Source organism: Manis javanica, chromosome 1 (genome assembly GCF_040802235.1).
Source record: "Manis javanica isolate MJ-LG chromosome 1, MJ_LKY, whole genome shotgun sequence".
Lineage (NCBI taxonomy): Eukaryota > Metazoa > Chordata > Mammalia > Pholidota > Manidae > Manis > Manis javanica.
In genome coordinates, this window is record NC_133156.1 from 218,435,136 (window position 1) to 218,460,633 (window position 25,498).

The following is a 25,498-nucleotide window of genomic DNA, read 5'->3' on the forward strand; positions in this document are numbered from 1 at the left end:
AGGAGATATTAAGGTTAAATGAGATCATAAGGGTAGGTAGGGCCTTAATCCAATAGGACTATAGCCTTATAAGCAGAAGAGGAGAGAACACAGTTTGCTCTCTCTCTGGCTCTGTGCACACACAGAAGAAAAGCCATGCAAGGACACACCAGGAAGAGAGGCCTTGCCAGAAACCAGCCCTGCTGGCACCTTGATCTTGGACTTCCAGCCTCTAGTTTTTGTTGTTTAAGGCCCCTAGTCTGTCACATTCTGTTATGGCAGCTCAAGTATTAATACACCACCCCAGATAGGTCTCCCCCAGCCTTAGAGGTCAGAGAGGAGACCTGGTTTCCAGCCTCAGTGGATTTCTCACCCAGCATCCCAGGTGTCAGCCCCTTGCAGGGCAGCACAGCACTCAGCCCGGTGCAGAGAACCACGGTGGCCTTGTGGCTGAGACTGCCCCTCAGAGTTGGCAGACTCAGCTGTGAGTGGCCGCTGGAAGACACTAGCGAAGTAAGTTGGACTCAGATTCAGACATCAGGATTTATGGAGCTCCTCTTTAAATCAGGTATACTCTCAGGTGTATTCTCATGTGTGAAAATGCTTGTTATCATGGGTAAGATGGGCCAAAAATTGAATCTAAGCTGCACCTTTCTAGCTGTGTTTAACTCACCTGTATTTGTTTTCTATTTCCACCATAATTCTGTGGGACAGGCCATCTGAAATTTAGTGGGCCAAAGCAGTAACTATGATTGCTCCAGAAAGCAAATCCAAAAGGTAGCGCCCAGTGGAATCCAGTTCCTGCTTTCCGCTCCCTCTTCTCTGTCCGGTGTCAGTGCAGGCTGCCACCTGCACCCATATTCTCAGCTCCTTTCATGGAATAACCTGCAGCATCCACAGCCAAGAATCCTTCACCTCTGTTCTCCATTTTTGGACAGGTCAGAACTCAAGAAAGAACTCAGATTCAACTGCTTTGAGTTCTTCTTTTGTGTCACACATTGTGGTAGTCATGTTTACCTCCTTCATTCTACCCACAGTACAATATCCTTTTACTGTGATTATTTTAAAGAGAGAAACCAATTCTTACAAGTTGATTATGATGTGAAAGAGCCCAAATTATAATCCAGGTCTCCTGACTCCATACTTAGTGATCTCAGTTCTATATACACCATGAGGAGCAAAGTCTGTATAAGTTACAATAGTGGGTAAAACATTACAGTAGGAAAAACAGCCTAAGCAAATTGGTTTGAGGACAAGACTAGTTGTGTCATGTGTAGCCATTGGTGAGGACACTACAAGGCCTAAATGCAGAGGATTATGTAACTGTGTAGGTAGACACCACCTTGAAGTGATTTTTAATTCCATATTTATATTTGTCCTTTATCCATTTATAAATGTTTTCTTAGGCTATCCTTTACATTCTAGTTCAAGAGTGTGAAAAGGAGCTATTTTACCAGCCAGTTCAAATAGGTCATAAACAGAACAGATGCAGAAATGAGCTCATCAGAAGGAGTTTATGCATTAATAAGAAAATATGAGTATTTCAATAGCAAAGAAGTAAAAGATATAAAACAGGAATTCACACATACACACAAATGCTGCTGGTGTTTGCCTTTGGTAATGTAGGGTAGCTTGTTTTAGACTAGCCATCCTCCAGGTAGAATTATGAACTCTGGACAAGCAAACAAAAAGCCACTTGAAGGCACTAGAAAATGATTAAAAGCAGGCAGAAACAGGAGAATAATTAACTCTTGAAAGAAGAGAACCATGCTAGTGGATTCACAGGTACACAGCTTTTTACCTGGAGCTCCTTTCTTCATCCACACTGAAGAATGCACAAAACAGAAGGCTCTATCTCAACAAGGAAGCCACAGTCTTATAAGCTTAAGGAATCAAAGGACAGCTTTCAGGGCTGCCAGAACAGATGGAAAGTAAAGGAGGGAGCCACAAAGTGGGGAAGACCCAAAATACTCTTATAAATTCTGCCCAAATTCTTAATTGCTCCCTCAAGTATTCACATATAGGGAGACTCCAAGGAGCCCATCTGGAAAGTGGAAAGAACTGACTGGTAATATCAACTGATAGCCACGGCAGCAGAGGAGGAGTTTGGAATTTGAGTTCAACCAAGTTAACTGCCTGCTACAACAAAATTCACTGTGTTAGAGAGCAAGGCAACAAGTCAGAGTTTCTACAACCTGCCTCCACAGCACTTGATATGTATGTAATTAAAAGGTATTAGACATGAAGACTCAAGAAATGCGACCAATAGTCAATAGAAAAAGCAGGCAATAGAAACTGACCCAAGTGACTGGAAAAGCAGAAAATAGTTATTGTAAATATGCACATGGATTTAAAGGAAAATGAATGAAGATATGGAAACTCAGCAGGAAAGAAGGCCATACAAAAAGGAATTTCCAGAATTAAAAAATATAATTGAAATGAAGAACGCACTGGTTTGGCTTGAGAGTACATTGGAGATGACATAAGAAGCGATCTGTGAACTTGAAACTAGATCAACAGAAATAGGTCATGTGAAAGCATAGAGAGAAGAAGATTGAGAAATATGACCTGAGCTTCAGAAATCTGTAGGACAAGAGCAAGCAGTAAAACATAAACATAATGTGAAGTAATGTAACATAGCCTAAGCATAACGTGAGTAAATGGGGTGCAAGAAAAGATAGGAAGGAGGAGGTAGAAAAAACATTTGAAGAAATAAGGGCTATTTCACAAATTCAATAAAAACAAACTTTCAGATCCATGAAGCTCAGTCTCAAGTAGAATAAATACAAAGGAGTAAAAAAAAAAGAAACCACACCTAGTCATAGTATGCTCGAACTGCTGAACACCAAAATAGAAAAAGAAAAAAAAATTGAGAGCAACCAGTGGAAACAGAACATTCCCCTGCAGGGGAACAGTGTCATGAGCGATGACTGACTTCTCCTCAGAAACAGTGGAGACAGGAAGACAAAGAAATGCCACCCTCAAAGGGATGAAAAGTAATACTGTCAAACCAAAATTCTCTTACGAACAAAAATTAGGAAGAAATAGAAATAATCAATGGAACGACAAGAATTTATCATCAGCAGACATTCTCTACAAGAAAGGCTCAAGGAAGTGCTGAAGGAAAATGAGGCCAGACTGAAACTTGACTCTATACAAAGGCAAAGAGAACCAGAAATGATTAATTTGTGGATAAAGACTTTTTTTCCTTTCTTAATGTTTTTAAAAGACATGTGACCAGTTAAAGCAAAAAGTATTACATAATCTGATGGATTTATAACATATATCCATATAAAATATATGACAATAATAGCACAAAAATTTAAATCAGAAAGTGGATGCTTATACTGTGTATGCAAGGGTCATTCCAGGAGAAACCTAGTGGGCCATGGGGCTATTACTTGCTAGTTACTTAAGACTGTGATGAAAAGTTTCTAAACACATGTTCTCAAATTATAGTGTTTGCTTCCTCTTCAAACTGAAGAGAGAGATATGGTATGGGAAAATTCCACATGAATGATGAGTTTGGGCAAAAACATTCTTCCACCCCTGTGCCCAGTTAGCATCTCCTGCCAACTAGTCTGGCCGTTGGGTGTTAAACTTAGGCTGGTCTCAGCCTTAGTCTATGGCTCAGTTCCCAAAAGGATGCCTGTTCCCCTTGGCAAGGGTGAGCGCTGCAGCAATCCAGCAAAGCTACGGTGAGTAATTATTATTTTCTCACACAACATCCATCAGGAGACATGCCTGGCATTTATCTAGCAGCAAGTGATCATTATCTGGTGGCAATGTTCTTCCCACTGACAGTATCTTCTAAATAAGGGTCAGCCATCTAGCGGTCTGTCTGCCACTGATTTCTTCCTGTGGGAGAAACCACATTCAAACCAAAGCAGTGGGGGCACTGGAGTAGGGGGATGGAGAGAGAGAAGGCAGTTAGGAAAGGTGGTCGTTCCGCAGGTGGGGCAGAGACATGACCTGAGCTTATATTATGACAAATATTTGTGGGATGAATATTTGGGAGAAGATGGAAGACCATAGCAGGGAGAACTTTCATTTCCATTTCAGCAAACCTTCATAGATCAGTGTAACAAACTATCCAGGAAATTACCCGGATGGTGAAGAGCTGGGTTTGAGGACAGTGAGAGCAAAGGCTCTTGTGGCTCTTGATCTCTGTTGTTTGTCTTCCTATCATCAAACCAGAACCTGGAATGGGTTTGAGTCCAGGATTTCAGAAAGAACTCTCATCAAATTAGCTCTGGACCTGGTATCAGAAGATCTAGGTTCAAGTCCAGACCCTACCAATTCCTGGATCCTAGACCTAAACTTCTCTGAGCCCTGATTTGCTCATCTGCCTACTGAGAATATTCAGGAATGATCCCTTTCTCCTAGATCTGTGTGAGAATTAGAGACATAATGATAGATAAGAAATTCTGTGTTGTCCATAGAGAGCTCTACACGTAAAAGCTGCCATTGTTCTTATTCAGGTCTAAGGTTTTTGGTTGATGTTGTGGAGGTTGTTTCTCCCTCAGTCTTGCTGACTTAGACGCCAGCCTTCTTTCTGTTTAGCTTCTGTTATTTGGTCTTAGATTGAAGCTACAGTCCAAATAATGAGTTCATCAACTAATAGAGAGCCCTATATAGCCAAGGCTATATGAAGCTATGGAATTCAAGAGCGATAGATGATCTAGTCTGTGTGCCCTTATGGGATTTATAAGGTTCACATTTGGGCAAACTGAGCCCTGTCAAAGCCAAGGTATAATCATGAACATCTCTACAGTTGGATAATATTTATTGAGGAACTGACATGCCCTAAACTGTGCCAGGTGCTTCCACTTTATCATATTATTTAGCACTCCAGTCTGAGTAGAGGGTGCCCTCATTTTACAGATGGAAAAACTGAAATTTGAAGAGGTCAAATAATCCACCCAAGACCAATCCAATGACAAGGTAGTGATGAGGCCAATATCTGCTTATTTCAAAGTCCAGGGCCCTCTCCCCTATGCCAATTAGAATATAATCTGATGCTTTAACTGGTCTCTTACAGAGAGGTGAAAATCCCTGCTCAAATCCTGGGGCAGATGGGGCTCTGGGAGGCTCTTACCCATCAATTATGCCCCACCCTTGGAGGTCTTGCTACCATTGGGTGCTGGGATGGTTAAACTCCTCTTGAGGTGTTTGGATATTCAAAACCCTAGGGAGAAATGCAAATCAAAACCACAACAAGATACCACTTCACATCCATTAGGATGGCTATTGTCATTTAAAAAAGGGAGGTGCGAAGGGATAACAAACATAAGTGAGAATGTGGACAAATTAGAACCCTTGTGCTTTGCTGGCAGGAATATAAAATGGTGTAGCCACTGTGGAAAACAGTATGCAGTTTCCCAAAAAGTTAAACATAGAATTATCACATGATCCAGCAATTTCATTTCTGAATATGTACACAAATGCATTAAAAGCAGGGATTGAAACGGATATTCATATTCCCATGTTTGTGGTAGTATTATTCACAATAGCCAAAAGACAGAAGCAAGCCAGTGTCCATCAATGGATGAATGGATAAACAAAATGTGGTGTTTACATATAATGGAATATTACTCAGCCTTAAAAAGGAAGGAATTTGCACACATGCCACAACATGGATGAACCTTGAGGACCTTATGATAAGTGAGATAAGCCAGACACAATAGGACAAATACTGTATGATTCCATTTATACGAGGTACCTGGAGCTGTCAAATTCATATAGACAGAAGGTAGAATGAAGTTCCCAGGACTGAGGGGAGGAGAGATTGAAGTTACCATTTAAAGGGGACAGAGTTTCTGTTTCAGCAGATGAAAGAGTTCTGGAAATGGATAGTAGTGATAATTGCATGACATATACTTAATGCCACTAAACTACAGACTTAAAATGGTTAAGATGGTACATTTTATGTTATATATATTTTCCTACAAAAAGAAGCCTTTACACAGAAATTCTTCACTTGAAGAGAAAGAATGTTATGCTACCACAGTTCCTTTCACTAGCGAGTCCCAGGTGATTATGTTTGTTCACAAATCATTAACTGTTTGTCATAGAAGGGAAAGCCAAAAACACTCAAGAGATGACAAAGAAAGTTTTCTGCGATGTTAATGTAAGTCAATAGGAAATCACTTACAGAATTCACAAACACTGTTTTTATGAACTGTCTTCAGAGCTCACCTATCGCCCAACATGAATAAACCTGCATCAATATTCAAAGAAGCTACAAGAAAATCCAGTGGAATTTGACCACAGGTCCCTTTAAGTCATTCAGTGATGAACATTTATGCCACATGTTTCTTGAGCTTTTAAAAGGCAATGTTCTGTGCTGATGGTCCCCCAGGCTGTATAGATAATTGTAAAACAAACTCCATATTCCTCTGACACCCTTTCTAATTACATCTCACCTTCATTAGGCTATTAAAGTGATAGATGGTAGCAATTACATTGAATCCCACTGAAAACTCTCTATCTGTGACGCGCAGTGACGAGAACATGAGTTATTTACCCAGAAGCCAGAAAGAACTTGGCTGCCTTGGCCAAGCTGAGGAAAAAGAAACCCCGTGTGACCACTAGCAGCATATGGATTTCTGAAGCAATGTCAGGAGGCAGGGTGGCAGAGTACAGACTTGGTTCTCACTTTTCAAGTGGCCTCCCCAGATGCCTAAATGTGGAAAACAGAAACTGTTATCAGGTGATAATATTTAAAACAATTTGAATATACTCAGGAGACAGCCTGCAAAATACTGAATTACTCCTAGGCATTTGATATAAGGAATAGTTGAAGGAAGCAAAGAATTGAACCTGGAGAAATGAAGTCACAAGAGCAGAGGGTGGTCATCTCTAGAGAGTCCACTATGAATTTGACTTGTTACATCTTCATGGCCCAAGGAGGATGAATTAATTAGTGCAGACAATAGAATGCCCTAATCTAACAGGTTTAACTAACTATAGAATTTGCTTTTTGGCATAAATGGACCTCTGTACCGAGAGGTAGATGGGCTTCAGGTCTTGTTCAGATGGGATTCAGGGACTCGGTGATATAATCTAGGTCTCTGATTCTTTTCATTTCTTTGCTCTGCTATCCACAGTGTCAGCCTTATCCTAAATTGTTTACTCTGGTGTGCTTAGGACGGCCACCAGTAGCCGTAAGGGCTATGTGCTCTCATTTACTTCCAGTAGGAAAGCAAGAACTGACTTCTTGTAACTCAGGAAAATGAGGAAAGCTCTTAGGAGCCCTCAGCAAACATCTCCGATTATCTCTCACTAGCTGGAATTGGGTTGCACGATGCTCATTTGTGAATTAAGCATTGTGGTGCGGTAGATGGGATTACTCTGGTTGGTTAAGACTGATCATGACCAATCCTAGAACTATGGTAGTCAGCTTCTGAGATTTCATGGGAGATTTCAGTGGCAACCTGAGTAATATTGGGCTCTGTTGGGAAGGAAGACAGGGGGACTGATATCTGGCAAGACCACCAAGGATGTGCACAATGGGGACAAATAAGGAACAATAGTTAGAAGCAGAGCTAACTCATAGAAAGAGCTTCTAGCACTAGGGCACAGATATGCTGTGTCCAGTCCACAGCTGCCTCCTCCAGTACTAATGGCAGACATAGTTAATGAAGCAATTGCTCGACCGCTGAGCCTAGACAGTCTCAGCATCCTCCTTAACTTGATCATCCAAGCAGTCACAATAAATTAGAAACAGCTCTCTGAAAGGACCTTTCATCCTTCTGTTCTACAGCTAGTCCAGCTCAAAGATGGAATGGGCAGACTTCGGAGGTAGAGAGTTCTCAATCACTGGCAGTGTCCAGCACGGGCTACATTACCTGTGTTCAGAGATGCTGTCACAGGGATTTGATCACAGCACCTGATTGTCCCTGAGATTTCATGGTTATGGATGGCTGGGGAGGGAAACTGGGGCATTAGAGCAAGCTTCTGCTTAGCAATAGAGGAAGAATTGGAGTGCCTTGTCCCAGGTCTTTGCTCTCTCTCCATGGTCCTGAACTTCAGATTCCTTGCTTCAGGCATGGCAGCTCTTTTCCAGAGCACTCTTCCCAGGCCCCAAATATCAACACCTTTGCCTGGGGCTTTAATTCGTGTACACACTTTGCTTCTAGCGTGTAAATGCTGGTTCTCACTAAAACACACGCACAAGAGAGAGGCCTCATGGCCATTTATTGATGCACGCACCTCGGACTTTGGTCGCCTTGCCCAGGATCACACAGCTGAGCTGGTGGTAGGGCTGAGACAGGACTTGGGTCTCCGCTCCTCCAGCCCAGAACACTCCTCTGGAAGCACCAGACTGCCGGGCTGAAGGGTCCTCACCTGGGCATACACATGACAGAGACAGAGACAGCACTGATAGGGGCGGAAAGGGCCAGTCAGGCCTGAGGTGTGGTCCTCATGGCTCATGCTGGCTGCTGTAGGAGATCTGAGTACCGTCAGCTCTGAGCGTGGCTGGTCTTCTATTGTGACTGGCTTCACTACTTCCATCCACCTCCTCACCTATGTCCTGTAAATAGGAGATGCTAATAAGGCTAAATACTGTAGGGCTTCAGCTTCTCCCTCTGGAGCTGATACTCCATGTTCATCTGACCAGGGTGGGAGCCCCAGGGGCTGCTGCTTCCCATTGGTTCCTGGAGCCTGTGACCTCACTAAGTCAGAGGGTGAGGAGGTGGCCTGGGATGAAGGCCCTTCTCTGTCTCTTCTCTAAGCCGTTTTTTCAAAAATGTGTAAAAGGCCAGCAAAATGTGAAGGGAGAACCTGAACCAGGTTCTCTGAAAGGAGATCTCTGTCCCCAGTGGCTGTTGCTGGCATGGTTAGTAGAGTGATCCCTCCTTGTATGACACCACGGAAGGCACTCAGTTCACATCTGGGTGATCCTTAACGGCAGTGTTGGGACACACTGGTGTGTTTCAATCAGCTCGGAAGGTTGCTGCTAGAAATTCAGTAGAACCTGTCTTTATGTTCACGTTCTGTAGCACAGCGCTTAATCTTAGCAGATATTTAAAAAATAATTACCTGACAGACTGAATGAATGATTAAGCTCATTTTATAGATGAGAAAAGCAAAGCATGTGAGTTGATAGACCAAGGCAACGTATGAAATTATTGCAGAGCTGGGCCTGGAACTAGGTCTTCTGCCTCCTAGTCTGCTTTGGGGCAAGACTAGACAGTCTCTAATAGCCTGCCTCCAGGCTCTCTAATGTTTGGAGACTCAGATCCTGGATCAGCAAATTAGTCTCTAGGCCAGTGCTGCACAGTAGAACTTTCTGCAGATGGAAATGCTGTGTGCTTGTGCTAATACATAGCTGCTAGCCACCTGTGACCGTGGAGCCCTTGGAATGTGGCTGGTGTGACTGAGGAACTGAGTTTTCAATTCTTGTGGGGAGTGGCTACCATTTGGGATAGCACAGAGCTAGCTTGTTCCCTTTCCCAAGGCCCAGAACCACGTCCTCTGCCACACATCAATGCAGTGGACGTTTGACGTCAGCGATGCACTTACATCCCTTGGCAAAACACACCAGGTCCCCCAAATGCACCACTTTTTCTTCAGTAGCTCTGAGATGTGTTTTCGTCTCCCAAAACTAAAAGAGCTGAAGTGAAAGACCATTGAGTTTTAACCCTTTTCTATTGTCCGGGAATTCCAGGTGTATTCCTTGTGTCATTCCACTCCTCAGCTGGGAACTGGGAGAAACTAACCTGGAAGGCCCGGACTGCATTAAAGGGTGTAAACTAAGCTCACCTTAAAGAAAAGTCTCTCTAGTCAACACTATTTTTTTCTCAGAAAAATGTTTGGATCTTTTCTTGTTATCTTGGGTTCTTGCCAGAGAGGAACTTTAAAAATAGATTAAACCATGAATCCATTAACCAGTGAGTTAATTTCTAGGCCCTCTTCTTAACAGTTTTCTCATCACATAATAGAATCACGGCCCATCTGAGCTGGAAGACAGCTTAGGCAGCCTCCAGTTCATAAAACTAATGCAGATGAAATGGTTACTGCTTATCTAAGCTTGTGCAAACACTGGGTCTTGTGTTCTACACCATAATTATAATCTTTATCATAATCCTATGGGGTATGTAAAATTCTCCCCATTTTATACATGGGTAAGTAGTTGAGCTAGAATTTACATCAAGGTGTATCTGACTTCAAGGCAGGGACTCTTTCACTGTACTCTTAAGCTTCCCAATTATTTCATGAACAAGGAAACAGAGTCCCAAAGAGCTATAGTAATACAGCAATCAACGCCTGACTTTATGTCTTTTAATACATTTAATTCTATCCTTTGACCTCAGATTTATAGTCCCACACTCAGCTTCCAAGTATCACCCCCCCTTTCTCTTTTTCTGGCTTTTTCCTGGCAAAAAAAAGTCAAAATACCTTCACTTGCCATTCGAGCCTCAGCACAATTTGGTACCAACCTTCCCCACATCATCCCTCATCCCTGTTCAGTCAAGGCAGGTTTGTGAGCAGGCCCAGTGTTTGCTTTCCTTCTCCACTTTCAGGATTGAGCTTTTCTTCTTGCCATGATAAAAATACACATATATAAACAAATTATATACCTGTATACTGACAAAGATGTTCTGGCATTGAACACAAAGAGGTTTGTTACAGAAGTATACATCACAGTGAAAAGTGAAAACAATGTACATGGTCAACCACAAGATACATTAAGATCAATGTATTTCTATTCTGTAGATTAGTGTAAAGCCACTAAAATGGAAGTAGGAGCCCCTGACGAGAGACTGTTTGGCTCCCCACAATGGAAATAGGGGAAGAAAAATAGAGTCTATCTCCCTAAGGCCTCCTGGGCATGTACAGCATTAAGCAAAATCAGAAATGGCTGAATTGGACCTCTTAATAAAAACAACAACAAAAGTAGTGATAATGCAGGTTAATCAAGCTTTGCATCAGTTTATAAGTTAGAGTTTCCAGCACTTGCCAGCTCCTCCTTGAAGCAGTCATGAGGGTAGCTGGGAGACTAAGAATCACAGAAGACAGAGTGAGAAACCATTAGTCTAAGACCTGGCTGGGTCACTGAGACTTCAGGGTGCCCATCTGTAAAATGGGGAGAGTTCTTTCCATTGCTGGGAACTGGTTTGAGCACGAGTAGTTGGTAGCACTCCCCATAGTGTGTCTGCCTGCTGCTCCTTTGGTGAGAAAGCAACACCATTTAGAGCTTTCTCTAAGCCCCAGGAGAGTGAAGGCAGCTTCACCACAGTACCCTGGCAGAAAAGGGGGCCAACCACCGCTCTATTTGGGCTCGCTGGACCACCAGGCTCTTCCTTAACTTGAATCAAACTGATTTACAGCAATCTGTCCACACGGTGGCAGGAGTGGAGAGGCAAGGATGGGCCCTGACTCTCCCTGGAGTCCTGTGCTTGTGTGTATTCACTGAACCAGAATATCAGAACTGGGCCTAACAGTGATGCTCTGCTGGTAATAGCCACCCATGACCTGAGGGCTTCTCATGCTTTGGCAGTTCAGAGAACCTTTTCCAGGCCCTGTTCAATGCACAAGGCAATTACTATTTCTGTAGAAGATTATTGTCACCAAATGGTCTTACAAATTATTTGGTTCAACTGAATATGCTAGTGGGAACCGTTGTGGAATGATTTCAGGTCTGTACTGTTCAACATGCAACCTGGAATCTGTCCTCCAGTTTGGGAGCTGGATCCTTATCTGATTTGCTTTTTGAGCCCCTAATTCAGAATCATGTGAGATGACTTTCACAATTTTTAAGCAGCAGAACATCTTTTTTTTTCCCCAAAATGAAATCTCCTCTGGAACTTGGGTGTTTATTTTATAATTTCTAATTAATAATACTTACTTTGAACAAAGCCCATCAGTGACAATAATGAGGTTGGTTTATCAAATAAGATTAAATCAAGAACCATGGATGACAGTTGTGTTTTTTATATCAGCTTCAGCATCTGATTTGTATCTCTTTTTTCATCTTGGCTATATTGTATTAACAATGCACAATAACTAATACTTCAACACTGCTCTAAGAGCTTCAAACATTTTAACTCATTTAAGCCTCAGAACTCTAACAAATAATATTATCATTATTAATGTAAATAATGAGTGACCCAAGATCACACAGCCCAGAAGCAGCTAGAGCTGCCGTTCAAACCCAGGCAGTCCAGTTCCACAGCCACAAATGGAATAACCATTTTCTTTTGCTGCTCCCAAGAAAAAGCCTAATATATATAAATATGTAGTTGTAAGTAATAACTTTTTAGTTGCCTGCCCTACAAACTCAGGCAATTCTTTAATTAAACTGGGAGGACAGAAAAAGTTTTACTCCATATTCTAACCAAAAATAAATAACCTAACCCCTGAAGCATCCACATTAGGATTCAGGGGATGGTTTGAAAATTCCTGACCTAGAGCACCAGGGACATATGGAAGGGGCAATCAGTCTGTCAAAACACGTGTAAAGGACCTTAATAGTAGAGTTGAGACAAAAGACATTGGCTGGCATTTCACCAAATGGAAATCTCTAGTCTCTGGCACTACTAATATTCCCCATTACAAATCTTCCAGCTGGTAAACAGAATGATGCTACTGACATTTAATTGAAATGTCAGCACATTTAGAAAGCCTTGATGAAACTGCCAAGTTAAAGTTATCGCTGATGACTTAAGCTAAATGGAAACAGAAAATCACCACTAACACCCCCACCCCCACCCACCCACACATATACATACACACAGCATAATATCCGAAAGAGAGACAGCGGGGAGCTTCAGCTGTCCATGAAAAATTTACAGATAGATTTTAAATGAGAGTTTTATTCTAGCTATGAAAAACTATGGGGCAATTGAAGAAACTTGTGAAAGTAATCAGGTCTGAGACAGGCCAATGCCCACATAAATCAATTCAACAAGCATACACTGATTAAATTGCCTTTGGATAGTAATACTTTTATTTGCATAGCTTACAGTTTATAGAGACCATGATAGATGGCAAAAATGGCCCCAATTCTTCACCACCCCCTGCATCCTCACCTTATGCCATTGTAACTTTGCAATGCCCTGCTACTTAGATGCTGGGCTTACCTGTGTGATTTGCTTTGGCTAGATGACGCGACATAGCAGAGGCTTGAAGTGAACTTGCATGTTTCCACTCATTCTTGCCCAATGCTGCCACCATTAGAACATGGCCCTGCAACAGAGGCCTATTGTTCCAGCCATCCTAGATCATCAATAGCTAGGCAACTCCCAGGTATATGAGTGAACCCAGCCCATATCAGTAGAGCCAGTCAGGTGAGCTGTGGCTGACCATAATCACATGAGCAAACAGAATCAAGAGCGGCCAAGGCCAGAGCAGGTGGACTGCACAAACTCATAAGCTAATTCAGAGTTTATTGTTGTGTGCCACTGTGGATTTGAGGGTTTTGTCAAGCATCGCTAATGTGGCAGTAGATATTTGAAAAGAGACTGGCCTTATATGACTTCCTGTGTTCTGTCTTGGGAAGAATGTGGGACAGAGGTTACATCCCATTTTATAGGTGGGAGCACTGTGACTCACACAGGTTAAGTGGACTGCCTTTATTTCCACAGCTACTTCTTCCAGGGCCTGGCTCTCTGCTCATGCCTAAGTTATGCAGCCTCTCTGAAATACTTAGCCAACAGCATTAACCATGAGTCTGAATCCATTTTTTTCTTTTAGATCAAAGAGGCAGTTTTTATAGGTTGAAAGCCCAGAGGCAAAGCAGATATTTCAGAAGTTCTTGGGCCTGAAAGGCAGAAGCTGCACGAGCATTTGGCTTTTCAGGCTCCCTCCCAGTCTCTCGCTCTGGGATGCTGCCATCCTTCCCTGGATTCCACTATGCTTTGAAGAGATCCGTGATTCAGTCCATGGCAGATGTATGTTTCTCTTGCCATCTCCCTGTGGCTGATTCCACTCGTAGGCATTCTTCAGATCCTTCACAGAAATCCCCTTCCATTCTTCAAATGCTTCACGGTGGTAGGAAAACCACTGGGGAGTTATGAAGAAATGATCAAAAATACATTTTCAACCTTGTAACACTCACCTTAAAAATTTACTCTAGCTCCCAATTTCCCCCAACTAAAGCAACTCCTGTAATATTCTTTCCAATCTGCACCAACCCACAATTTGAGTATCATCACGCCCTCCCCAAATTTCTCTTTGTTTCCGAGTCAGAAATGTTCTGTTTTTCTGGATAAGTGTCCCATGCCACATGTCTAGGGAGCGGCAGAGTTGGCAGGACTGGGGTTCAGGCTGAGGCAGTCTGGCTCCATAGTTCTTGATCTATGACTCGAAAAGCATTTTGAGTTTTTGCCTCTGTTCATACTCTTCCATCTGTTCAAAATCCTCTTCTCTTCCTTTTTCTTCACCTGGTGAACTTCTGTTCTTTCCTATAAGATCACATTCATTTTTTAAATACTTTGTTTACGCATTTGTTTTGTCTGCCTGAGTCTGGGTAGTGTCTGAAGGTCCTCCTGCCACAACTTCATGGCAGCCTGATTCCTGCAGAGCCCTCAGAAATTCTGGGGAGATAGCAGACTGTTCTAATTTGTTTCACTAGAAACACAGTGGCATACCACAGCTGGTTAAGGGTGGAGTGTGATGGGCCCCAAGAAGGTGGACTTGGCATTCAGAGGAAGGAACAGATTACTTCCTTTTAGAAACGGTTAAGTATAAATAGACCCATTTACTTTAAGTGGGTATTAAATACCTTCTTCCGGGGAGCCTTCACAGGCCCTCACAGGTAAGATAAGCCCCAAGTTCCTCTGACCTGTAAGGGTGCCCATCACAATGACTCTAAGTGCCTCTTTTTACTGATCTACTGCCTGCTTGCCATGAGCTCCTCAAAGCCATTGCACTGTTTTGTTCTTCTCTGGTTTCCACCTCTCTCCTCAAACTTCCTCACCCCTAACTCCAAGCACCCACCATAATGTCTGGAACATATTAGAAGCCAAATAATTATTTGCAGAAAAGTGAAAACATAAACTTTAGTCATTAGACATTAGATTTTAGGCATCATAAGACTTCCAGAGGTTCCTCTGTGAAGTGAAGACACCACTTCAGAACCTTTGGTGAAGTCTCCTAAAAAGCTGGGAGTGCAGTAGAAATACTGCACTGGCTTCTGGAGCCAGAAGATCCTAGAAATATCACTTTATCTCACTGGTACTTAGTTTCTTTATCTGAAAAATGGGGGTACTACACAGTACCACCTCAATACTATCACTTAGAAAAAAGAGCTCATTTTTCCAGAACCTGTGACACCTGGGGGAAGGGAGCAGGGTGAAGAATGACAGGCATGTATATTTTGAAAGCTTTCCCCATAGAATCTGATATATCCTGATATACTAACCCACCCCAAGACGATAATCTCTAATCTAGGTCTGAAGAAAAGAGAGTTGGGTTGGAATGCAGGGGTATGTGGAGTCTGGGAGAACTCAGAAGCTCAGACAGTGACAAAGAAGTGGAGTTAATTCCTAGAAAAAAGATGAAGACACAAAACATGCAGATGACAGGGCAGAGGAAAAGGAAGGTCACAGCTGGGTGTCTGTATTCTCCGTATAGACTAAGGATAAATACAGGAAAGCCCATTAAGACATCATTTTGGATGTCTCATTGAACCTTTCTGTTTTGAGGGGGGAATTCTATAGTCCACATTCATGGAGAATATCAGAGGGATATGAGGGCATGTTCAGGACAGTGACCAGGGCAAGTGTGGGGAGGGAGGAGCTGCAAAAATACTTTCACTCGGCCTTGGCCTTGAGGGAGAAAGAGGAACCAGGATGGAGGAACAGGTGTGGATAGTGGAGCAGGAAACAAGCAAGTCTGCAACCAGTCCTCAGAAAAGGCAAGCAGGGACTCTAATATCCAAAAGAAAGCCCCAGAGAGGATGTCCCAGAATAACTTTTGAGAGATGCTCAATCCCCTGGGTTCTGATATTGACTTAGCCAAGGCCTTTGTCATGTCTTTCCTGGACTATTGCAGGAGCCTCCCAGCTGCTCTCTGTACCATCCATGTGCCTCCTTTAAAGTATGTTCCCCACCACTACCACCAAAGTGATCTTTTCCCCTCTATTTTTATAGATATTTTAAAAATATAATCATAGATAGACCTATGTATTCAATATATGCATATAATATATGTATATTGTTCTTTGTAATTTTTTTAAAAAGAAGATTGATTATATTATATGTACCCTTCTGTATCTTTCTTTTGTCATCCAGACAAAACTTATGGAATTCCCTCTCAGACTTTTGGTAGTTCTCAAATTCATACCTTTTATGGTTACGTAATATTCCATAGTCTAGATGTACCACAATCTATTCAGTTTGGCACCACTGTAAACATCAATAACCAATTCAACAAATATTTATGTATGCTTCTGTTTGTGTCTTTGTCCTTAGAAACCAGTCTTTTTTTTTTACATCTAGAATAGATTCACAGAAGTGGGATTACTAGGTAAAAGGATATATGTACTTTGAATATTAATTGTTACTTGCTAGCTTCCAAAATAGCTGTAACTATATCACTAACCCAACCAGCAATGTATGAAAGCATTCTTTCTTCCCCATCCCTGCCAGCAATAGATATGATAGTTCATTTTAATTTTTGCCAGTCTGATGGGTTCAAAAAGATAGCTCATTGTTATTTTAATTTAGGCTTCTGTGACTATCAGTGAAGTGAAATATATTTTGTGCCATTTGCATATGCCCTTCTGTGAATTGTATTTTGCTATAATTTGTTCTATTTATTGTGTTTTAGACTGTCCATTTATAATTTCTCTTTGCATAGTAGAGGAATTAACCCTTTATCTACCATCTGAATTACAAACATTTTAATGAATCTATTGCTTGTGTCATTACTTTACTTTTACCAAAATGCATAAATGAAATTTTTTACTGACATCATTTGCATACCATAAAATATACCTCTTTAAGTATATAATGCATTGGTTTTTAGTAGGGCAACCATCACCACTATCTAATTCCAGAACATATGTATCACCCTGAAGAAACACTGTACCCATTAGCAGTCACTCCTCATTTCCCTCAACCACACATCTGCTTCCTGGCTGAATGGATTTATCTGTTCTTGACATTTTATATCAATTGAATCATGCAATATGTGGCTTTTTGTGTCAGCTTCATCCATTCAGCATAATGTTTTCAAGGTCCATCTGTGTTGTAGCATGTATCAAAACTTCATTCCTTTTTGTGGCCCAATATACCATCATATGGATAGACCATATTTTATTTATTCATTCCTCAATTGATGGACATTTGGGTTGCTTTCCCTTGTGGGCTAAGGTGAACAGTGGTGCTGCAAACATTCATATGCAGCTTTTTGTTGTATATGAATTTCACTTATTTCCATTCTATTTCACTTATTTCTGTTCTCATCTTTATTATATTCTTCCTTCTGCTTGCTTTGGATTTAGTTTATTCGTATTTTTCTAGTTTCTTAGTTAAGGAAGAAAGTTAGGTTTTTGTTATGAAATCTTTCTTCTTTTTAAATGTAGTTTTTATAGTTATAAGTTTTCCTCTAAATACCACTTTTTTGTATCCCATAAGTTTTAGAAAACTATGTCTTAATTTTCATTCTTCTAAAGTCATTTTCTAATTTTGCTTATGATTTCTTCTCTGACTCATTGGTTATTTAAGAGCATGTTGTTTAATTTTCACATAATTGTGAATTTCTCAAATTTCCTTCTGTTATTGATTTCTAATTTCATTACATTGTAGATGGAGAACATACTTTGTATGATTTCAATCCTTTTCATTTTGTTGACACTTGTCTTATGGCCTAACACCTGGTCTATTCTGAAGAATATCCCATGTGCACTTGAGAATATCTATTCTACTTTTGGTAGAATGTTCTGTAGTTGTCTGTTAGGTCTAGTTGTGTTACAGTGTTGTTCTACATATAGAAGTCTTCTATTCCTTATTGATCTGTCTAGCTGTGCTATCTATTATGAAAAATGAGATATTGAGGACTCCAGCTATTCTTGTTAAATTGTCTAATTTTCTTTTCAATTTGTCATGCATTTTGCTTCATGTATTGGGGGGATCTATTGTTAGGTGCATATGTGTTTATTTTTGTTATGTCTTTTTTGTCCTAGTAGGAGATGCTTGTTTGCCTCTACTAACAATTTTTGTCCTAAAGTTCACTTTTTGATATTAGTAGAGCTATTCCAGCTCTCTTTTGGTTGCTGTTTGCATAATGTATATTTTCAGCCCTTGTACTTTCAACCAATTTATATCTTTGCATCTAAAGTACATCTTGTGGGCAGCATATAATAGGATTATTGTTTTATCCATCCTGCCAATCTCTACCTTTTGATTGGATTTTGATCATTTATATTTAATGTGTAACATATTTGGATTAATTACCAATGTGGTATTAATTTACATCCATTCTACTATTTGTACATATCATATCTTTTTTGTTACTCTACTTCTCCATTCCTTTCATGTTAGATATTTTCTAGTATACATTAATTCCTTTGTCACATCTTTTAATATGTATTTTGTAGTTATTTTTAAAATAGCTGCCCTGGTGGCTATCAGGTGGCTGGTTGATTGTGAGCTATTCATTTTCATAGCTATAGCTGAGCAAGGAGAGGGAGATGAGAGTAGGACAAGTTAAAATGCCATATGCTTGCCATTCTTTTTTTTTACTTTCAAAACATATTTTTTTAAATTTATTGAAATGTATTTGATATATATTATATTAGTTTCAAATGAGCAGCATAGTGATTTGACAATTATACATATTACCAAATGCTCACCATGATAATTGTAGTTACCATCTGTCACCATACAAAATATTACAATATTATTGACTATATTCCCTGTGCTACTTCCATCCCTGTGACTAAATTATTTTATAATTTGAAGTTTGTACCTCTTTATCCCCTTCACCTATTTCCCCTGTCCCCACCTCCCTGTCCCCATGGTAATCAACAGTCCATTCTCTGTCTTTATGAGTCATTTCTATTTTGTTCATTTGTTTGTTTTGTTGTTCAGATTCTACATATAAGTGAACCCATGTAGTACTCATCTTTGTCTAGCTTATTTCACTTAGTAAAATATCCTCTAGGTCCATGCACATTGTCAGAAATGGCAAATTTTCATTCTTTTTATGGCTAAGTAATAGTCCATTGTATATATGTACCCATAAAACTAGAAAAAAACATAGGCAGGAACCTCTTGAACATCCTCATTAGTGACTTTTTTCTAGATCTGTCTCCTCAGGCAGGAGAAATAAAAGCAAAAATGAATTAAGTGGGACTACATCAAACTAAAAAGCTTCAGCACAGCAAAGGAAACTATCAACAAAAAGAAAAGGCAACCTACTAAATGGGAGAATATATTTGCAAATGATATATCCAATAAGAGCTTAACATCAAAAATGTATTTTAAAAACTCACACAACTCAATGCCACATAAACAAATAATCCAATTAATAAATGGACAGAGAACCTGTATGGACATTTTCCCAAAAACATACAGATAGTCAACAGACACACATGAAAAGGTGCTCAACATCTCTAATCATGGGGAAATACAAATCAAAGTTATAATGAGATACTAGCTCACATCAGTAAGAATGGCTAATATGAAAAAAAACAAGAAATACCAAGTGTTGGCAAGGATATGGAGAATAGGGAACCCCTGTACGCTGTTGGTGGGAAGGTAAATTGGTGCAGCCACTCTGGAAAGCAAAATGGAAGTTTCTCAAAAAACAAAAAATAGAAATACCATATGACCCAGGAATTCCACGTTTGGGAATCTATCCAAAGAGAAGAAAATCACTAATTCAAGAAGATATATGCACCTCTTGTAGCATTATTTACAATAGCCAAGATACGGAAGCAATTGAAGTGTCCGTCAATAGAAGAATGGATATGGTCGCTCTTGTTACCAGATTTCAGCCATTTTCCTTTTTTAATGGCCCATTGGATTTCTTGCAAGAATTTGGTTAATTTTCAGAGTTTTGAAAAAGTTGATTTTGAATGTTTTTGCTAGTGTTGCTGACTTTGTGAAAGAGAGAATGTTTGTAGGTCCTTACTCTTGTTATTTTCACTGATGCCTCTGTTATATCTTATTTTTCAAGTAAAAGTGAATTTTAATTTGTATTTTCATATAAAGGCTTACTTTAATTTGTATATAGTCAAATATGTTCATGCTTTATTTTATTAACTTCAGGTGTCCATTTATTATTAATACAGCCTCCTCAAACTTAGACTGTAGTATGCTAGGTTAATGTATGTAGATAAATGCCATATATATCATACACACATATAATGTTTATAATATACATATATAAATACATATTATACATGTGTGATATATTATAAATACATGTGTGTATAGTAAATGTAAACAATAAATATATTTGTATTTACACTCATGCACACACATATATATTCAATTTATTGAATATATAATGATATATATCAACATAATGATATATAATGATATAGTGGATTGTTTTGATAATTCTTTCAGATTGAACCACCCTTAGTTATAAAATCTGCTGCTTAATCGTAATATGTTATTCTTGAGATCATTGCCAGATTCTATTTGCTAATATTAATAATAGGATTTTGTATCTATATTTGTAAGTGTTGTTGAGATATGATTTTCCTTCCTTCTTTGCCAAGTTTCTTTCTAATCATTTGCAATAGTTAAATAGGAATTATCTATTCTGAAGTTCTATAAAATCTCAGTTTATAGTCCTGGTGATTTTTTCAATGGTAACTCCCTAATCAGTTCTTCTACTTCTCCTCTAGTAATTGATCACATTAGAATTTCCATTTTCTCTTAAATCAATTTTAATAGGATATGTTTACTTTGAATTGATACATTAATTCTAAGTTTTAAATTGTGATAGCATAAAATTCAAGCATGTAATGGTGGCACATCTCTCCTTTTTCATATTTAATCTTGTCTATTTTTATGCTCTCTGCTTTTCCCCTTAATTAGGCTTGCAAGAGGTATATTTATTTTATTGATTTTCCCGAAGAACCAGATTTTGGATTTATTTATCCATTCTATTTTTAAAGTTTCCATTTCACTGATTTCAAAGAGGAAATTAAAAAAGAAATTACTACCTACATACCAATGAAAAATATAACACTTCATACAAAAATCATTCAAGGCACTGTAAAAATAGTATTTAATTATTAAAGGAGGACACTGAAAAATAAGGAACCAAGTGCTCATCCTAAACTAGGAAAACAGTGAAATAAACTAATCAGGAGAAAAGAACCAATAAAGAGAAAAGTTAAAATCAAAAAGATCTTTGCAAATTCTAAGGCTTCCTTGTTTTATCTTTTATCTCTACCTTCAAGGTGAAGACCAACGTCTTAGCCTAAAGCCATTCATGATCTATTCCCTATCTGCCTTTAGCCCCAGCAGCTGGCACTAGCCAACACACGTGCTCCAGCAGTACCAAATTGTTTGCAGTTCCCCACATCACATCTTCTTCCTTGCCTTCGTTTTATTCCATGTACTATTCCCATTCTCAGGAATGAATTTCTCAACTTATTCCACCTGGCAAATTCCTTTTAATCTTTCAAAACAGCTTTATGGCATCTCTGTAGGAAGTTTCCTTGACTTCACCAGATAGGACACATTTTTCTTCCTCCAAGCTGCACCTGCACCTTTGTATACCTCCGCTGTTGGTTTTATTGCAGCATTTGCATCTGCCTGTCTTATTAAGGCTATCACTCCTGCACCTTGAAGGTGGGAATTATATCCGACAGGTCTCTGTGTTGATTCCCATTTCAGTACCTGAATTGTGCTGGGAGCTTGAAAAATATTTTTTTGATGACTGAAAGAATGTCATGAAGGTAATATCCAATTACTTTAAGTCTTTCTTTGCTGGACTACTCTTTCAGAATGTTTTCTATGCTTGCTTTCTCTACTTCGTGCATTTCTGGTTCCTCACAATCTTGTACATAAAGCATTCTGCTCCCATCACATCAATAGGATGGCTTAACCCGAAGTCTCCCACAGCCTTGTTGTCACTGCTGAATTATAAATGGCCTTCCTATTTTTGTTTGCCTGGTTCCCTGTAAAGCCCCTGATCTTTTTACTTCTTTCCTGATTCTAGGATATCATTCCCCCTGATAGTTCTTCCTGAATTTCTTCATTTATTCTCTTCAGCATGAGCATGTAGCGTGACTTAGTCTTCTTTCCCAGGGGCCTCATGCACCCTTGTGGTGTCACTTTATACATCTAGACTGAAGAGTCTCCCATCACTAGCTCCAGCCAGGACTTACCTTCTGAGATCCAAGCCGATACTTCTAGCTTTCAACTTACTAGCTATCCCATAGGCTCCTCAAATTCAACTGCATGGTTTTCCTTTAACCTCCTCTTTGGTGTTCCTTATTTGGGATAAGGTGTAACCATCTCCCAAGTTGTTCAACCAGTAAACGCTATCATCTGTGCCTCTTTCTCATTCACTGCTCATGTCACCGCATCTTGTTTGTGCCTCAGAAGTGCCTTTCAGATCTCTCTCCTTGTCTTCATTCCCACAGGTATGACCCTACCTCCATTCTCATCCTCTTTTCTTAGATTACAGTAATAACATTCTCATTACTTTCTCAGCATCCCATCTCTTTCCCTCTAATTATTCTTTTAACTTGGTTTTAGTTCTCAAACATAAATGTGGTAATGTTTCTCCACTAAAAAGAAGTCCTTGTTCATTCCCCACTGCCTAAAGGACAAAGCAGAGACTCCTAAGCGCTGTATTTTAGACTCTCCCTGACCTTCCAAGTGTGGATCTTTTCAAGCTCATGTCCAGTTTTTCTTCATCAGCCACCCCACACTTCAGGCACACTGGACTAACAATTCCCTGAGGCTGCTTTACTCCTTGATTCATTTTAATACCTGTCCCTACCCACTTGTCTATAAGCGCCATGAAATCAGGAGTTTTCTTATTCACTCTTTTATCCTCAGACCCCAAAACCATTCTTGGCATGCTGCAGGTGAGTGAATGCACTTCCATGCTGTTTCGCCTTTGCTGGTCCCTTCACCCATTTCCTCAATGCTAAGATCTGTCTGTTCATCCATCTTCAAGGCCTAGCTCAAATACCAATTTCTCCATCAAGTCTGACCCAAATATATCCTTCCCCCAACTCAAAATGAGTGATTTTCCTTCACTATGCTCCTAAAACATTTTCCCCCAAATGCCAGTTTAGCATTTACCTCCCTGCCCTATAATTATTTAAATGTGTGTCTCCTATTTCACTAGATTTGAACTCTTTGGTAAGTAGGGGAATGAGTCTCACTCATGTGCAGTTTCAAATACTGAACATCACACTGAATAGGTAGGTGCTCAATAAGTATTTGAGCTGGAAGAAGGTGGATTCAGACTTCTGCCTTCTGATATGAAGTATTGTCTCCAGTTCAGACAGGGTCCCTCCACTGCAGAGCACCTCTTCTGCCTGTCTCTCCAGTTCACCTGCTATTTTCCTTCACTGAAGTATAGAACCCAGGGTGTCAGAAGTGGAAGGGGAAACTGAGGCCCCACACTTGAAGCGACTCACTCAAGGCCACACAGTAAAGATAAGAGGCAAGGCCAGGACCAGATCTGCCCTCTTTCAGGCCAGTTTCTTTCCCACTGACTCTCACTCTCTCTCTGCTCCTTCTTTGCATTTCCTTCAACCAGTTGCTTCCCTAACAGGAGACAGTGGAAGACAAAGTATCAGGGAGTGAGAGGAAATCCACAGGCCAAGGGGTAAGTAATACCATTAATACCATGAAGTGTGTGTGTGTGTGTGTGTGTGTGTGTGTGTGTGTGTGTGTGTGTCCCTTCTAGTCCACCTGCAGCCCCTGTGGGGTTGGAACTGAGCAGAGACGTCCCTGATCTTCACAGGAGTTGTGAAGATAGAAGTCATCACTTCTGACTACCCAAATCATTTCATCTTCTAGAAGATGCCCCAAGCCCACCTAACATGGGCTTCACACTGCAACACACCAGGGTCAGAGGTAAACTGAACAGAGACCCAAACAGCCTTGAAATGTCCTTGTCACCAAGAACCTGGATCCATAAACATCACGGAAAATGGTAAAAGCCTGGGTCCCATCTCACAGCATCGCCTTGGAAGACAGCAACCCAAAGACAGCCTCTAACTTCTGTCCTGCCCTGGACCCCCCATGGCCAAGACAGAGAGCAAAGGGATGTCAAGTTCCAGCACCCTCCAGTATCACCTACAAAAACTGCAGCACCCTCAATAGACATGGTTTTATTGTAATTGCTTGGATTTGAATAGCATGCCAGAACCATCCCCATAAATTGGAGTCCTTTAGATTTATTAAGCTATTTATTGAATGGAGGGTAATAAACATTCAAGATTAACAGCTCTGCAACTGCTCTGAGCCAGTTACACATAGAGTTGCTAAACTCCCATAAAATAATTATGAATCGGTTACCATGCTGACAACTGTGATTGTCAAAAGTTCAGTGCAGACTCAGGGCCTTAACTGAGAAGTTTGTTCTTGTTTGCAGCTTTGAACCTCATCTTCCTGTCTCTTGGCTTTCCCTTCCACTCGTCTCTTGGCCTACTTTCTTCTCATTCCCTCTGTCTTCTCCTCTCCCACCATTCCTCCTCCCCTCTTATTCCTGCTCTGTGGAGGTAGCACAGAGGAAAGAGTGGAGATGGTGTCAGAGACAAGTGAGCTCAAGACAGGGATGTGCCACCTGCTAGCTCTGGGACCCTGGACGGGTCACTTCTCTTAGCCTTAATCTCCTTAAGCCGTTAGTCTGGAGGCATAGGGAGAGCATCTTGGCTTCCTTTGCTTCTCCTGCTACTGCTGCTCGCTTCATCCTGAGCGTGGCTGCCGGGTGGATTTCCCTGCAGCGCCACACTCTCCACGTCTCTTCCCCACTGCTCCTCTTACTTACCCCTCAGCCTGGCTGTCAGGGCCCCCTACAGTGTAGCCCACTGCCTTCCAGTTTTACCCCCAACTTCATCACTTTATCTGGAACCCTAGTATTATATGGATTTTAATTCAAATTGGATGAGAATAACTTTTTAAATTGTAAAAATACATAACTTAAATTTTACCATTGTTACCATTTTTAAGTGTACAATTTAATGACATTAAGTACCTGCATACAGTTGTGCAACCATCACCACCATCCATCTCCAGAACCCCTTTCTTCGTGCAAAACTGAAACTCTGTACCCATTGAACAGGGACTCCCCAACTGCCCTCTCCCCCAGCCCTGACTGCCTCCATTCTGCCTTCTGTCTCTGAATTTGGCTACTCTAGGTACCTCGTCTAAGTGGAATCACACAATAGTTGCCCTTCTTGACTGGTGTGTTTCACTTAACACAATGTCCTCAAGGTTCATTCATTTTGTAAAATGTGTCAGAACGTCCTTCCTTTTTAAGACTAATAAAATTTGATATTTGAGTAATATCCCATGGCATGTATGTACACTTTGCCTATTCATCCATTGATAGATATTTGGATTACTTCCACTTT